Here is a 12,658-nt window from a genome sequence, read left to right on the forward strand (position 1 = left end):
TCTCCAAAGAGTTAATGGTGCAATACAACATTTAAATTGAAGGTGTTAAATTATAAGCAGGTGAAAATTTTGTAGGTGCAGATTTGGATTTACGTGTAAATCCGGCATGCGTTGACCCTTTTTTTTTTTTTTTTTTTTAATTCTATGAAATCTAGTAGAAAATCCTTTTGATATTTTGCTAATTTTGGGATAAATATCCTGTAAAAGAAAAGGAATTCCAATATCTGAAAACTGAAGTATCACATCAACAAAGAGAAACAAGAGTCAGAAATAAATGTTATTTATTTATTATGCAATCTAAGAAAACATGTATATATTTTTCATGGAATGTATCTCATACGGAATACCTTGTTGCAGAGCAAAATGTAAAGGCAACACAAACTGGTATTATACTGTCTCTTTATCTTGACAAAGAGCGCATGTCGCTCGAAACGCATCGAAAATGCCTGCACTCTTTTGTGAACACACAATTTTAATCTTTGCTTCATGTACCTTGGATAATAAAATGCACTTTTTTGGGATTCCATCTGTGAGCTGGATTTTTCTGCAGAAATATAACCTCTTAGATGCCACAATCAATCGTGACAACGGTATTTAAGCATTCGGACACGGGCAGTGGATTGGTCACTTTAATGAAGGGCTGCAATTCTACATCACTGCAGTAATATATAGGCGACCAAATGATTGCAGGTTCAAGTCCTCTAATAAAAAAGTGTAAATATTTAACATTTGTAAAAAAAAAAAAAAAATCTATATAAAAAAACTAAAATAAACATGAAAATTGTTCTTCGCCATGTAAGATCCTGGAGTGTAACAATATTGTAAGACAATCCAGGCCTCTCTTGAACCCCTCGACTGAGTTCGCCATCACCACCTCCTCAGGCGAGGAATTCCAGATTCTCACTGCCCTAACAGTAAAGAATCTTCTATGTTGGTGGAAAAACCTTCTCTCCTCCAGACGCAGAGGATGCCCCCTTGTGATCGTCACCTTCCTTGGTATAAACAGATCCTCAGAGAGATATTTGTATTGTTCCCTTATATACTTATACATGCCGGTATTTCCCACATTACATACAAGAACATGGTTTCTTTTCAATGCGAATCCTTTGAGAAATTTTAAAATTGGATTTCCTTATAAAAACATTTTTCACATACAGGTCATCAAAAAAGCTTCTCTCCTGCATGACTTCGGTCATGTTTCACAAGACTTGATTTATCCGTAAAGCATTTCCCACATAGTGAACATGAGTACGGCTTCTCTCCTGTGTGACTTCTCATATGCTTAACATAATTTGATTTATCTGTAAAGAACTTACCGCACACTGAACAGGAATACGGCTTCACTCCTGTGTGAATTTTCTCATGCTTAACCAGACTTGATTTTTCTGTAAAGCATTTCCCACATTCTGAACAGGAGTATGGCTTCTCTCCTGTATGGATTCTCTCATGTTTAACAAGATCTGACTTATTTGTAAAGCATTTCCCACATTCTGAACATGAGTGCGGCTTCTCCCCTGTGTGAATTCTCTCATGTTTAACCAGATATGATTTTTTTGGGAAGCTTTTCCCACAGAGTGAACAAGAATACGGTTTCTCTCCTGTGTGACTTCTCTTATGTATAAAGAGACTGGATTTCTCTCTAAAGTACTTCCCACATATTGAACATGAATACGGCTTCTCTCCTGTGTGAATTCTTTCGTGTATAACAAGATTTGGTTTACCTGTAAAACATTTCCCACAGAGTGAACATGAATACGGCTTCTCTCCGGTGTGGGTTCGCTCGTGTCTAACAAGATGCGATTTATTTCTAAAACGTTTCCCACAATCTGAGCAGGTAAACGGCTTTTCTCCTGTGTGAATTTTTTGATGATTAACAAGTATTGGTTTTGTTGTAAAATATTTCCCACATAATGAACATGGATATGGCTTTTCCAGTACGCGGATTCTCTCATTTTTACCTTGATTTGATTTGTCTGTAAAACATTTACCATGATCTGGGTTTGGCTTCTGCTTCATGTGAATTTTTCTGTGCGTACAAAGACTTGAACTTTTTGTAAACTGTTTTCCACATTCATTGCAGTGAAACTTCTTATCCGCTTTCTGTCTTGTACTTGTAGCAATCTGGGATTGATCAGAGGAAGCTTCTTCATTATTATGGAGCTTACATGATTGATCTGTACTGTCAGGTCCTGGTTGTATATTAACGGTAATGATGTTTTCTCCCGAGTAGTGCTGGATGAGATGATCTACAAAAAACAACAACAATAATAATAATAATAATTAAAATAAAATGTACACCATTTATATTAGGCTGGAAGAAGAAAAGAGGCCTTCGAAATGTGGCGCTGGAGAGGGATGTTATCAATACTACAAACAAATCAATTTTGGAAAATATGAAGCAAGTCAGGTCACTGGAAGCGAGGAACACCAAGCTACGACTGGTCTACTGTGCACACATCCTATGAAGAGAGCAATCACAGGAGAAGGACATCATGGTCAGAAAAATAGAAGGAACAAGGCGGAAGAGGAACAACCAGCACCCGGATGGCTAAATACTATCAAAATAACGTCGGAGAAGACCCTGGTGGACCTAGCTAGACTTCAACAACATCGATCTTCCTACGCATTGTTCATCCAAGTTGCCATAGCTCGAGATCAAACCATTAACCCCCTTTCTGCCAGCTGACGGAATAGTACGTCAGGTGGTAGAACCCCCGATCTGAGGTGGGCTCCGGCGGTGAGCCCACCTCAAAGCCGCAACGTCAGCTGTTTTGTATAGCTGACATGTGCACGCAATGAGCGCGAGCGGAATCGCAATCCGCCTGCGCCCATTAACTAGTTAAATGCCGCCGTCAAACGCTGACAGCGGCATTTAACTAGCGTTCCCGGCAGCACAGCTGGGGGTGCTCGGACTGCTGACCCCCGTCACATGATCGGGGGTCATCGGTGCATTGCCATAACAACCAGAGGTCTCCTTGAGACCTTTATGGTTGTTGATGGCCGATTGCTTTGAGCGCCACCCTGTGGTCTGTACTTCACCTCTACGTAGCAGAGGCGATCGAGTGGTGCATGTTTCTAGCCTCCTATGGAGGCTATTGAAGCATGCCAAAATAAAAAAAAATAAAAAAAAGGTTTAAAAATATAAAAGTTTAAATCACCCCCCTGTATGTCATCTCCTCCTGTATATAGTATATACCTGTGTGTCATCTCTCCTGTATATAGTATATACCTGTGTGTAATCTCCTGTATATAGTATATACCAGTGTGTCATCTCCTCCTGTATTAGACCTTGTTCACACGTTATTTGCTCAGTATTTTTACCTCAGTATTTGTAAGATAAATTGGCAGCCTGATAAATCCCCAGCCAACAGGAAGCCCTCCCCTGGCAGTATAATAATAATAATAATAATAATAATAATCATCTTTATTTTTATATAGCGCTAACATATTCAGCAGCGCTTTACAGGTTGCACACATTATCGTCGCTGTCCCCGTTGGGGCTCACAATCTAAATTCCCTATTATTATTATTATTATTTATTATTATAGCGCCATTTATTCCATGGCGCTTTACATGTGAGGAGGGGTATACATAATAAAACAAGTACAATAATCTTGAAAAATACAAGTCACAACTGGTACAGGAGGAGAGAGGACCCTGCCCGCGAGGGCTCACAATCTACAAGGGATGGGTGAGGATACAGTAGGTGAGGGTAGAGCTGGCCGTGCAGCGGTTTGGTCAATCGGTGGTTACTGCAGGTTGTAGGCTTGTCGGAAGAGGTGGGTCTTCAGGTTCTTTTTGAAGGTTTCGATGGTAGGCGAGAGTCTGATATGTTGTGGTAGAGCATTCCAGAGTAGGGGGGATGCACGAGAGAAATCTTGTATGCGATTGTGGGAAGAGGAGATAATAGGGGAGTAGAGAAGGAGATCTTGTGAGGATCGGAGGTTGCGTGCAGGAAAGTACCGGGAGACGAGGTCACAGATGTATGGAGGAGACAGGTTGTGGATGGCTTTATATGTCATGGTTAGGCTTTTGTACTGGAGTCTCTGGGTGATGGGGAGCCAGTGCAGGGATTGACAGAGGGGAGAGGCCGGGGAATAGCGGGGGGACAGGTGGATTAGTCGGGCAGCAGAGTTTAGAATAGATTGGAGGGGTGCAAGAGTGTTAGAGGGGAGGCCACAGAGCAGGAGGTTACAGTAGTCAAGGCGAGAGATGATGAGGGCATGGACTAGGGTTTTTGCAGATTCTTGGTTTAGGAATGTGCGGATCCGTGAAATATTTTTGAGTTGGAGGCGGCAGGAAGTGGAAAGGGTTTGGATATGTGGTTTAAAGGATAGATCAGTGTCAAGGATTACCCCAAGACAGCGGGCTTGTGGGACTGGGGAGAGTGGGCAGCCGTTTACTGTAATGGATAGGTTCGTTGGGGAGATCGCGTGAGATGGGGGAAAGATGATGAATTCTGTTTTGTCCATGTTAAGTTTTAGAAATCTAGTGGAGAAGAAGGATGAAATAGCAGACAGACATTGAGGGATTCTGGTTAGTAGGGAAGTGATATCTGGTCCAGAGATGTAGATCAGTATGTCTTTGGAATGTGGGAGGAAACAGGAGTACCCGGAGGAAACCCACGCAAACACGGAGAGAACATACAAACTCTTTGCAGATGTTGTCCTTAGTGGGGCTTGAACCCAGGACTCCAGCGCTGCGAGGCTGCTGTGCTATCCACTGAGCCACCGTGCTGCCCGTGGCATTATATATTAGCTCACACATACACATAATAGACAGGTCATGTGACTGACAGCTGCCGTATTTCCTATATGGTACATTTGTTGTAGTTTGTCTGCTTATTAATCAGATTTTTATTTTTGAAGGATAAGACCAGACTTGTGTGTGTTTTAGGGCGAGTTTCTTTTGTCAAGTTGTGTGTGTTGAGTTGCGTGTGGCGACATGCATGTAGCGACTTTTGTGAGATGAGTTTTGTGTGGCAACATGCGTGTAGCAACTTTTTGTGTGTCGAGTTGCATGTGACATGTTAGTGTAGCAACTTGTGTGCAGCAAGTTTTACGCGTGGCGAGTTTTGTGTGGTGCCTTTTGAGTATGTGCAAGTTTTGTGTGAGGCAAATTTTGCATGTGTTGCAACTTTTGTGCATGTGGCAATTTTTCCGCGTATGCAAGTTTTGCGTGTGGCGAGTTTTCCATGAGGTGAGTTTTGCACTTGTGGCGAGTTTTGCAAGAGCCTAGTTTTTGCATGTAGCGAGTTCCGGCGCGTGGCGAGTTTTGAGCGGCGACTTTTGTGTTTCGACTTTTATGTGGCGAGGTTGGTGTATGTGTGGTGAAATGTGTGCTGAGGGTAATATGTGTTCAAGCACGTGGTAGTGTGGCGCATTTTGTGTGTGTGTTCATATCCCCGTGTGTGGTGAGTATCCCATGTCGGGGTCCCACCTTAGCAACTGTACGGTATAAACTCTTTGGCGCCATCGCTCTCACTCTTTACATCCCCCTTGTTCACATCTGGCAGCTGTCAATTTGCCTCCAACACTTTTCCTTTCATTTTTTCCCATTATGTAGATAGGGGCAAAATTGTTTGGTGAATTGGAAAGCACAGGGTTAAAATTTCACCTCACAACATAGCCTATGACGCTCTCGGGGTCCAGACGTGTGACTGTGCAAGATTTGGTGGCTGTTGAATTTTCGACGCCTCCAAAACTTTTCCTTTCACTTTTTTCCCCATTATGTAGATAGGGGCAAAATTGTTTGGTGAATTGGAACGCGTGGGGTTAAAATTGCGTCTCACAACATAGCCTATGACGCTCTCGGGGTCCAGACGTGTGACTGTGCAAAATTTTGTGGCTGTAGCTGCGACGGTGCAGATGCCAATCCCGGACATACATACACATACACACACACATTCAGCTTTATATATTAGATGTGAACGTTACAACCTTAACTGGCAATAGAGATCGTCCTCTACTAACACAGGGGCCCTTTAATACCAACTCGGGTTCACTTTCCTGCTTAAAAATGGGCTTTTCCATTTAAGGAAAAATATTTTTTTTAAAAATACCCTGAAACGGAATCTGTCAGAAGGTTTTTGCTATGTTATCTGAGAGCAGAATAATGTAGGAGCAGAGAGCCAGATTCCAGTGATGTGTCTCTGACTAGGCTGTGTTTTTCTGCTTCAATGAACAGTGTTTTATCAATACGAGATCATCATTACAGGACAAGGTGACCCGTGTAAGGTAGTCCAGCCACGACCCAGCGCTGATCAGCAGCTCCATCACTGTACAATGCACACAGGCAGCTGTGGTGTTATACTGAGCTCTGCAGCAGAGTACACTGTCACTCCCGCCGGTAAACTACCGAATTTCTCAGCTCCAGAGATCTCAATCTGTGCATGCGCCGTCTCTGGCTGCCATTTTTCTGAAGTCCACCGCAGTGAAAAGAATGGGAAGGTGCAGGGACTGCACCGACGACATTTTTGTGAAAGCCCGAGGCCCGCCCAAGCCTTGCACCGCCGAACACCCACTCCTCTCGGCCCGGAGCCCGCAGCATCACTGCACTCCTGATACCGCCGCTTCCTGTAGCTGCGACCCCGCCGCCTGTCCCCGGTAAGCACACCACTAATTTATTAAAAACATTTTTTCCTTATTTTCCTTAGTAAAATTTGGGGTGCGTCTTATAGTCCGCAAAATATGGTAAGTGATACATCGCTGGAATTGGGGTCTTTGTCCCTACCTCACAGTGCCATCAGATCACATAGAAAATAAGCTGCCAACAGATTCCCTTTAGCTCCCTCACCCCTGAGCCTGTTTTCACCATACTGACCAGGCCAAATTTTACAATTCTGACCACTGTCCCTTTAGGAGGTCGGAACTCTGGAGGTCCAACAGATCCCGGTGATTCTGAGACTATTTCCTTGTGACATATTGCACTTCATGATAGCGGTAACATTTCTATGATATGACTTGCATTTATTGGGGGGGATGGGAAATTTGGGGACATTTTTGCAATTGTCATACTGAGTTTTATCCCTTTAAATCAGGTACCGTATAACACACAGAATACTTAACATTTCCCACATGTCGACTTTACATCAGCACCATTTAAGACTTTTATTAGGACGTTATAAGCGTTAAAGGCGATTTCTCATTTTTACAACAAAATTTACAAACCATTTTTTATCACATTAAGTCACTTTGAGGGGTCTATATGACTGAAAATACCCAAAAGTAACACCATTCTAAAAAATGCACACCTTAAAAAAGGTACTCAAAAGCACATTCAAGAAGTTTATTAACTTTTCAGGTGCTTCACAGGAACTGAAGCAACGTGGAAGGAAAAAATAAACATTTAACTTTAGACCCACATTTTTCTTTATTTTCAGAAGAGGGTAACAGGAAAAAAAATGGACCCCAACATTTGTTGAGCAAAGTATACCAATACTCCATATGTGGGGGGAAACTATAGTTTGGGTGCATGGCAGAGCTCAGAAGGGAAGGAGCGCCGTTTGATGTTTTCAACGCAAAATTGGCTGGAATCGAGAGCGGATGTCATGTCGCGTCTGCAGAGCCCTTGACGTGCCTAAACCCTTCACAAGTGACACCATATTGGAAATTAGACCCCTCAAGGAGCTTAAAAAAAAAAAAAAAAAACACACAAACAAACAAAAAAAAAAACCAACATGAGCTCACACAGCCCCATCGACCCAGAAACAAAAAAACTATGAGTTTCGGAAAGCAAAGCCTTTTTTTCTCCGCATGAATTTGAGATTTTTCTTCATTAAACTAAAAAAAGAAAGAAGAAAATACCAAAAGCAATTGTGAAATTGTGTGTTTTTTTTTTTGCAATTTCTCCGTACTTGGTGTCCAGTACATCACAAGATAAAATTGATACTGTCCTTTAAAAGGACAACTCGTCCTGCAAAAAAGCAAACCCTCATATCGCTGTAAAGATCCAAAAATCATCTTGTACACCTGTAGGCTAGCTTTTACACAAAAAAGTTGGTGCCTTTTTTTTGGCAACAATTTTTCAAAAATCGCAGCTAAACCTCAGCATTTTGAAACAATATGAAAATTACTTACCGGTAATGGGATTTTCCAGAGCCCACGGCAGCACCACACAAGAGAGGGATCCACCCATCAAGGACAGGAACCTACTGAACACAAAGGCAGAACGTCTCCCCCGCATCAGTTGGGCTACAGAGCATGAGAGGACCTCCAAGGCAGTTATATGCATGTACCATCACCAGCCATAAGATACAACACCACCTGGACTATTCACCTAAAATTCTATTAGTGCACACCATTACAGGTAAGTAAACACGGTCTTTTCCTTTCCCCATGACAACACCACACAAGAGATTAACAGAGAAACCACATCTACCCTAGGTAGGGACCACCACTGGTAGAACCCATCTCCCAAAGGATTTGTCCGCAGCAGAGGTCGGATCAAGCCTACAGTGCTTATAGAAGGCTGAAGGAGAGGACCATGCTGCGGCCTTACATATCTGATCGATGGACACCTCCACCTTCTCTGCACAAGAAGTTGCGACATCTCAAGTAGAATGAGCTTTAATGCTCTGGAACGGATACACCACTAGAGGCGGCGGCTAACCCAATGGCTTCCATAATCCATCTGGCTAGGGTACACCTCAAGACTTTAAGGCCTTTCTTAGCACTCTGGGACGAAATAAAGAATGGCCGTCTCTTCCTCTATTGTTCCATTACTAACATGTAATTTATTAAAGCCCTTCTTACAGCCAAGTGTATGGAATCTTTCCTCCTTTGGGTTCCTAGGATTAATACAAAAGGAGGGAAGAATTATCTCCTGACTCCTATGAAATTTTATGGCTACTTTTGAGGTGAAGGTCGGATCTGGTCTTTGAATAACCCTCCTTTCCAAAACCTGCGTAAAAGGGGGGGGATTAACCCCTAAGGCTGAGATCTGCATTACTGGAGGAACGCATAGGCTAGATTGATGCTCCATGAAATCCGGAAAGCATCTGCATGAGGTTTATCCGTGGGATTGAGCCAGCAGAATTTATTTACCTTCCTGTTCCGCCTGTTTGCGAACAAGTCTATACTTGACAGGCCCAAAAGGCTCCTATCCGCTGAAAAACTGTTGATTTAAGGGTCCATTGACCATCTTCGTCGATTGAGGCTTAGGAAGTTTGCCTTGTCGTTGGCTTTCCATTTTATGTAGAATGCGGTTATTGACAAGAGATGGTTTTCTGACATCTGGAAAATGTCCTCCATAGCGGCCATCAGGGAGTGAGATCTTCACCCTTGATAGTTGATGGAAGTGACAGTTATTGAATTGTCCGACAGGATAGGAACATGACCGCTTCGGAGAAATGCGAAAAAATTATTCTTTCATATTGGAGGAACTCCTCACGTTGTGACCAAACACCCTGGACTACACAGTGTCTTTGATGCGCTCCCCATCCACTTCTGCTTGCACCTGTAATCTGATATTCATGGAACTGCTAATGACAGATGGTCTACGCTTAGTCACCATAAGAGGACATTGGCTTCCACTGAAGAAGACTTTCTTTCAGAAACACCATCTCAGCTGTCTTTTGTCTATCGGGATCTCTGGCTGCAATTGGGCCCATAGTCCTGCTGGGATACATGAGGTCAAAGTCCCCAACAACAATAACATGGCCTTCCTGAGTGTCATGGTGGGATACCAAGACTGCCACTTTATGCATTTTCTCTTCTGGTCGGGAACAAGTCTGACTCACTGAGTCCAAGATAAAATAAGACTGAACTTTTGATGGAATTAGCTTGGATGTTTTCAGCCATCGGACAAAATTCTTGCTTAGGCAGGGAGGAAGAGTTATAGTCTTCTTCCTAACCGGGGAACGGCGTCACTGGTATGACTTTCTTTCCCCTGAGGAAAAACTCCAAAATATGAAACCTCTTCTCTCCCCCCCCTTTTGTCTTACCATTTTTCTTGAGGAGGCATTTTCCGGTTGTACCTCATCCTCCAAAAGAACCTTTCGTACTCTGGGATGGAAACACTGGAAAATCCCTTCTCTCTAACACCAGCTTTGCCAGGATCTCGCCCAGAACCTGACCAAACAAATACTCTCCAGCACACAGGATGGAACATAACTAGGTTTTAGACTGGACATCCCCCCGGCCAACATTGTAGTCATAGCGCCCGCGGAGCGGCATTAGAGAGGCCCGCTGACTTGGCCGCCAACCTCACAGAGTCTGCTGAGGAAACTGCAAGAAAGGCTGCTGCTCCTGCAACAATGGTAAATTGGTCAAGATCTTTTATCCATCTCTTAGTTGCCGTCTAGATCGCCGGTTTCTGGGTTTCCACCGAGGATTCCCAGTAATGCCTTAGGTATTCATCAGCCTTCCTAGCCAAAGAATCTTTCAGGACACCCAGGTCTTCAAAGGGGTAACATTGATTTTCTGGATGATTTGGCTACTGCTACATCTATCTTTGGAACTTTATCCCACGGGGCTGTTTCTTCCTCTGCAGAGGGGTAACTTGTCTTTGAAGACTAGTGTAGTGAACCTTTAATTTCTGTTTGGTCCATTCCTTTTTAAGGCTATGTTCACATTTGCGTTGTTGGGCACAGCGTTGGCGACGCATACCGACGCATGCGTCATGCGCCCCTATCTTTAACATGGGGGGCGCTTGGACATGCGCTGGTATGCGTTGTACTGCGTTTTACGACGCATGCGTCATATAGACGCACAAGACAGGGCGCAGAGGACGCTACTTGTAGTGTTTTCCCTGCGCCGAAATTCCTGATCTGTAGGATCTTATGACAACGCATGCGTCGCAAAACGCTGCGCTGTGTACATGCGTTGTTGGTTGCATCGCGTCGCCGACGCTGCGCCCAACAACGCAAATGTGAACGTAGCCTAAATGAGCGCTTACATTTTATTTTTTTTTTCACTTATTGGGAAGGTTTGCCTCTTCTTCTGCTCTAACCCCCCGAACACAATATCCTGTACTGACCTGAGGTTTTTAGCATGGTAGCCCTTACAGCTTTGACCACTGGGAAGCCCGGTCTACCCCCTGTACCACCATCAGAGGATGAAGATGAAGAAAAAAAAAAATCAGATCCACATTCACCTTCTGACTTCACTAATGCCTCCGAATCAGATGATACTATCCTGGTTTTCTTTCTTCCCCTGTCTATCACTTTCTTCATGGATTTGGGTCATAGGAAATCAAACTTCTGCCCTAATTACGGATTTTAAATCCACGGCCAAATACGGGAATTCCTCACAAGTAGTTTTCTGGACTCGACGTACAGAGTTACTCTGCATTGTTTATTTAATACTCTAATAAAAAACCATTTATGAGACTTCATGGCACAACGTTTTGGGGTTGGAATTTCTGGCACATGCTGGGCAATTTCTTCCGCCATGAGCTGGGTAATGACTCCATGAAAAGCGCACACGACTCATCTTTAAGCTTTGTGCTGCATTTGTTAGGTCTTTTCTAGTAATTAAACAACAAGAAGAAGAGGGACCTTATTACCAACGAGAACTTTCACAAAGATCACTCAGTCGCTTAGTAAGTTTACCGTATCTGGACGCTGGATCAAATCACACGATAGATCTCCCGTGGAGGCGGTGGATCCGCTCTGCTTCTCTGGCTGGTCTTACTGTCACTTCTTCTGTCACTCGGGTGGCAGTCATGGATGCGCCTACTCTGACGCTGCCGCTCCTCCACAGCCATAGTGGAAAGGAGAGCAGGAGCAAAACTCACTCTGTGGAGGTAACAACCCCATTTAAAAAGAGGGACCAGCCAACAGTTTCATGTAGACGTCTCCTCCGGACCCCTCAGAAGTGAAGTTCTCTCTTCTGGACCAGAAGTTACCGGCATGCTGGTCATCAGAGCGCCACTCCCAGCACGCCCCGTGCATGTGCAGACCTGGGACAATGCAGAGGCCGGCAGGAACATGGAAAGTCTCTGCTGCTGTCATCCGCATGCGATCCTGCGGCACCTCCAGGACTCAACACCGCTGCTACAAGCACACAAGCACTGAGCTGCTCTTCCAGGCAACCAGGCGGGCCCTTGGCAAGTCTCGCACCCCCCCCCCCCAGGTTTCCGCACCCAATTCTCCAGGTACAGGTGCCACTCAAGGACAGGAAACCAACTGATGCGGGGGAGAGGTTCTGCCCTTTTCTTCAGTAGGTTCATGTCCTTGTTGTCCGGATCCCCTCTGTCGTGTCGATTCTCCTGACCTTCCAGAGCGATGTGATGGGAGGGAAAACAGGCCTTTAATAGGATAAAAGCTCATCTGGTTCATCCAGACACTCAAGACAATGTTTCATTTTGCTTCATATCTTGTGGAAAAAAAACAACATCCAATCTTTTACCAACGACTGCAAAAAATTGTGGCAAAATTGGGGTAAGAGAGCTATTACTGCACATAGGAAGCAGGGGGTCACTTAGAGTGGGCGCACCTCTGATATGCAAGGCTCAGGAGACCAAGAAAGGGAGGTAGAGGGTCTCCAGAGGAGCAGGGTAACACAACAAATGGCTGTATACCTCCAACAGCCACAGTCCTGGGACGAAACGGTGCAATGCAGGAAACGGATTACATGGAATTACGAATCATACAAAATTAATGGAACCATAAATGAAAAAAAACACAAGCAGCAAAGTTTTCCTTTAAGAACGCTAT

The 12,658-nt window shown here is 44.0% G+C and overlaps 1 pseudogene; it reads right to left on the reverse strand.

Moving 5' to 3' along the window:
* Window positions 1-271: 271 nt before the first annotated feature.
* LOC138643203 (zinc finger protein 271-like) overlaps window positions 272-12,658 on the reverse strand; it is a 93,100-nt pseudogene continuing 80,713 nt past the window's right edge.

Source organism: Ranitomeya imitator, chromosome 6 (genome assembly GCF_032444005.1).
Source record: "Ranitomeya imitator isolate aRanImi1 chromosome 6, aRanImi1.pri, whole genome shotgun sequence".
Lineage (NCBI taxonomy): Eukaryota > Metazoa > Chordata > Amphibia > Anura > Dendrobatidae > Ranitomeya > Ranitomeya imitator.